Source organism: Pteropus alecto, unplaced genomic scaffold (genome assembly GCF_000325575.1).
Source record: "Pteropus alecto unplaced genomic scaffold, ASM32557v1 scaffold114, whole genome shotgun sequence".
In the NCBI taxonomy this organism is placed as follows: domain Eukaryota; kingdom Metazoa; phylum Chordata; class Mammalia; order Chiroptera; family Pteropodidae; genus Pteropus; species Pteropus alecto.
In genome coordinates this window covers 3,763,252-3,768,484 of record NW_006435793.1, presented here as the reverse complement: position 1 = coordinate 3,768,484, position 5,233 = coordinate 3,763,252, and positions in this window count along the sequence as shown.

The following is a 5,233-nucleotide window of genomic DNA, read 5'->3' as shown; positions in this document are numbered from 1 at the left end:
GGAAAGAGTATATTTTACATTTAACAAAATATGGGTTATAACTGCAACTATGCACCAATCCCTAGAACCACCAAAGACTTAACCTACTGTTGATTGGGTATCTGCCTGGCAACTTGCCTGACCAAATTACAGCATTTTAGAAAACTAAGCCTCCTTCATTTTCCTAAGGGCCTCTTTCTTTAATCCCTTGGGACTCAGATCATTTTTCCCCCTTGGAAACCTCCATCCTGCTATCTCCCTTTCTCTTTTTCATTTGGTTGCTGAGTGGCCCGATCATACCCGGTCTCACTTGTTAGTAGCTTTCTGTGCCACTTGGACAGGCTGCTCACATTCGTTCCTCAACATCACGAACTCCTGTTTCTTTCATACGGCTGGCATTTTGGCTTTGCATCAGTTTATATTTTCACATATTTTCTCTCTGTTAATGACTCATGAGGTTGCTCCCATATACTTATGTGGTTTCTTCTCACCGCCTTTTCCTTCCCTCACCCCAGCCTCTAGTTTAGTATAATTTTTGTACCAGCTAGTCGACTATTATGGAATCAGTAATAGTAGTTGGTTGCCTTGCTTAAAGTATTAGTTACCCCACCTCCATGCCCAGTTACCCCACAACTGGGCCCGTAACTTGCTGACAACTCAATATCTGCATCCTTGGGATCGTCCCGATATCCAGGCCTTGTCCAGGGCTGAGCTGTGTGAATGACCCACAACTCGAGAGCGGGCAGAGGCGATCTCTTAGCCAAGACCCTCCCCTCTTGCTTCCATGACCTCTCTCTACACAATATCGCTTTAAGCTTTTGTTAAACCCAGTTTTCCAGGGTTCTGTGGCTGTGTGGACGCTACAGCTTTAGGGATCAGTCTCTTCTGGGGATTAGCCCCTTTCAGCTGACTCACCTTGGAGGCCTTTGTGGGCAGATTAGGGAGTTTTGCTGGATCAGCATATCCTCAGCGGTACCGCGGCCTGGATTTTAGCTGGGCTCCGGCACTCTCTCCCTTTTGTTTTTTGTTTTGTTTGGTTTGGTTTTTTTTCTCCTTACTCAGTTAAAACAAATGCAATTGTCTAGAAATTTCTCTGCATTTTTTTTCGTGAGGCAGTAGCTGATGGAAGAGGGAGTGATCATGATGTTAATGATTAACCAAAAGTGGCTCTGTCCAAAGATCCCTTTTGTCATGGATCTGTTTTCTCTTAGGTAAGCCAAAGTACTGCGAGGCTGAGTGTCAGCCACACATACAGCTCTGAATGTGTTGTTTAGCTTCAAAAAGGAGTTAAAATTATTATTGCTGAAATTATGTTCAATTAAATAACTCAGAGAGAAAAGACGAATGAAATCTAAACTCTTTTACAGAGTCACAGTGAAGATGAGACATGGAGTCACTTCCTACATTCTCCTCCGTTGTAAAAATGTTGGAGGAACAAGTCAGGTGCTCTGGGAGCTCAGCTAAAAGAGGAATCGCTTTCAGGTGGGAGCTTCAGGGAAGATTTCCCAGGAAGGAATCACTCAAGACACCAAGTAATGCCACAGCCAAGTCCCTACAGCTAATTTGGTAGTACATAGGTGATAGAAATGAGAGTCGTGGTTTTGGTTTTCTTTGTGAAGACAGTATAGAAAAGAAACATGAGTTCAGGGCAACCAAAGGTGAGCGACCTCAGGGCAAGCAGAGGTCTCTAAAATTGGCCCTCTAAATTTTGGAGGGTGGAAGAGACATTGATAAAGCTGCTTCTGGCAGCTGTAAAGCCTGAGAGGCTGTGAGAGGGAGGATGAGGAGTTTCTCTTTCTTGGGCTGTATTGCAAACACCAAAAAAAATCCATCAGGTGAAATAAAAACAAGGTGAGGAACAAATAAGTTCTTGGAACATGGTCGCTGTCTCCCCTTCATTCTAAATGGTACTTGCTGAGCTGAGAGAAGGGAGGAAGGGACAGAAATTCAACTCAGCCAACGGCTTTGGTCCTGTCTTGTACAGGTGTTTTGGTGTTTGTGTCCAACGTGGCTCTCTCCAAATGAACGAGACTCCCTAGGTGTGGACAAAAATGCATGAAGGGCTTTAGATGGAGGTTTCACTCCTGAAATATTTTCACCTTTCTCAGCCCACGATAAGCTGGCAACAAATCCATCTTCCTTCCTCACACCTAGGCCTTGATGTGCATTCCAAGAGAGGTTATCATGGAAAGGGGGTGCAAAACCTTCTCTGAAATCATATGCCAAATTTTGTATCTATTCATTACTTTCACATATTTTGACCTCCTCTCTCCAAAAAGGTAAGAACCATTGTGCCTAAAGAGTAACCAATTGGTGTCATCTCCGATGTCCCTTAATTCTCTTGAAATCCAATTATATCCAGGGCATGGCAGTTAATTCTTGAATTCTTTGGGCCTTGGACCATCCCCAGAGAAAACAAACACAACTTCCCAACCTGTCCTTGCCATGTCAGACTCAGGGACTTCTGAGAACCTCCTGATATGTCTTAGTTAAAAATCTACCTAGAATGGACACTTTACCCAGGAACATATATGAAGGGTCAATAAACATGAAAAGATACTCAATATCATTAGTCATGGGCAATGCAAATTAAAACCTCAATGTGATATTTCTATATATCCACCAGAATGCCTAAAATTAAAAAGACCGACAAATACTAAGTAGTAGAGGGTTTGGAATAACTGGAACTCTCATACATTGCTAGGGGGTGAGGGGAGGAGTTCAAAATGGTGCAGCCACTTTAGAAAAACAGTTTGACAGTTCTTATAAAGTTACACATGCATTTATCCTACAACCAGCAATTCTACTCCCAGGCCTTTATGCAGGAAAAACATAGGACCACACAAAGACCTGTATGTGACTATTTATAGCAGCTTTATTCATAATAGCCCCAAACTGGAAACAATGCAAATGTGTATCGAATGTGAATGGATAAACAAATTGCAATATATCCATGATGCATATGATGGCATCCTACTCAGCAATAAAAAGGAACAGACTACTGATATATGTGACAATATGTGTGACTCCCAAAAGCACTATGCTAAATGAAAGAAAATAGACAAAAAAGAATACATACTATATTATTCCATTTATATGACATTCTAGAAAAGGCAAAGCTACAGTGACAGAAATCGGTGGTTGCCAGGGGCTGGATGTAGGGGAGGAAACGAACTGTAAAGGGGCACAGGGAAACTTTAAAATGATCAACTAGTTCTACATCTTGATTGTGGTGGTGGACACAAGACTGAATATATTTTGTGAAAATTCATCAAACTGTACATTTAAAATTTTCATTATATGTAATCTATTCATCAGTAAAACTGATTTTAAAAAAAAACTAGCTGCAGAGCATCACTTTCTTTATAGGACAGTCTAAACATGGAACCCCTCTGCAAAGATAAAGGATCTTAGACTTGGGGTCAACTCATATTGTTCTATTATTTTGCACATCGGACTCTGGAGTTACTCCCAATTTCCTGATTCACTGGCATTCTTTCAAATGGGAGTAGCTTTTTACATCTTTCCCACCTTAAATATGGAGCCAAAGGATGTTATGAGCATTGCAGAGTCCAAATTGGGTCTAGTTGTATTTTAGGTATATTAAATCCACTGCAGTGTTTGCAGCAGATTGGAGGGGAAAGAAGAGAGAAAAAGCTCTGAAATAGACTGAAATACAGCAGCAGGATCGAAGTGCCAGGGAGAGACATTTGGGCAGACTCAGAGACTAGATGTGGAAGTATAAGAGAGAACTGTGTTCAAAGAAGGCTTTGAACAGTTCCCCACTGCCTTTGTGAAAAAGTCCAAACTCCTGAGCATGGGTTATCAGAGCTTCCATGATCTCCTTCAAACCTACTAGATCTTTTCACTGAATCAAAGCTCTTCAAGCACAGGCTTGTTCCTTAACACAGCAGGCACTCCATGAAAGTTTGTTATTTAACAGCAGGTGTTCAATATATACTGGTTGATTGTCCATTCACCTTCTGATGGACGTTTGTGTTTCCATTTTTGGCTATTATAAACAAAGCTGCTATTTATATTCTTGTCCAGGTCTTTGGGTGGAAATATGCTTTCATTTCTCTTGGGTAAATCCTGGGAATGGAATTGCTGTGTCATATGGTAGGTTTAGTACATCCATACAATGGAATACTACTCAAAATAAAAAGACATGAACTATTGGCACAAACAATACAGATGAATCTCAACAGACTTATGTGAGTGAAAGAAGTTAGACTCCCCCACTCCAAAAGGACAGCACATACTATGAGTTCATTTAGATAAAATTCTATAAAAATTCTATAGTGACAGAAAGTAAATTCGTGGTTGAGAGGGGGAGACAGAGAGGCACGAGAGATAAGGATTATAAAAGGCACGAGGAAACTTTTTGGGGTGAATATGTTCATGGTTTTTATGGCAATGACTGTTTCACAGCTGTATATATATGTCAAAACATAAAACTGTACATTTTAAACATGTGTAGCTTACAGTATATCAATTATACCTCAAAGTTGTAAAAAATATATTGCTTGAACAAACAGCAGGCCCTCAGTAAATGCGTATAGAATGAATGCAGAGAAGTATTCAATATTGGCTTAAGGAATATAAATCAATATCCTCAATAAATGCTGTTAGAATTTATGTGCAGAAAAAAATAAGTGAATAAATATTAAATGTTCAATAATTTTAGGGAGAATGAATCTGACAAATATTTGTCATGCTTATCACGTGCCAGGCACTATCCTAGGCTCTGGAAATACACTGAGGAACAAGACAAAGATCCCTGTGTTCACAGAGCTTTAATTTGAGGAGGATAGTGGACATGAAAAGATAAAACACATCCAGTGTGCTAGATAGGTGCTAAGAAGAGATAAAGCTGAGAAGCGAGACAGGGAATATGAGGAAAGGAGACCGACGTTTTTGGGAGTTTGGCCACTCTCCTGCAAGGGGTGATGCTTGAGAAAACACCTAAAGGAAATGAGTGGACCAGGTGGATGTCTAGCAGAATAAAAAGTGAGCAAGGGTTGAATGAAACGCCTGACGAGAGGGAGGAGGAACGCAATAGCAGGAGCGCGTAAGTACTGGTGAGGTCGGCTGGGTCCCGGGCCCGCCCGGTCCGCCCGTACTTGCGTTATCCACGAGGAGGCGCTCCTGCGCCCACGCCACAGTCGTCTTCGCCGTCGGCCCGTGCGTGGGCACGCGCAGAAACCGCTAGGCGGCGTCGGTTTTCCTTCCCACGCGCGGACGCCGGCGTGGG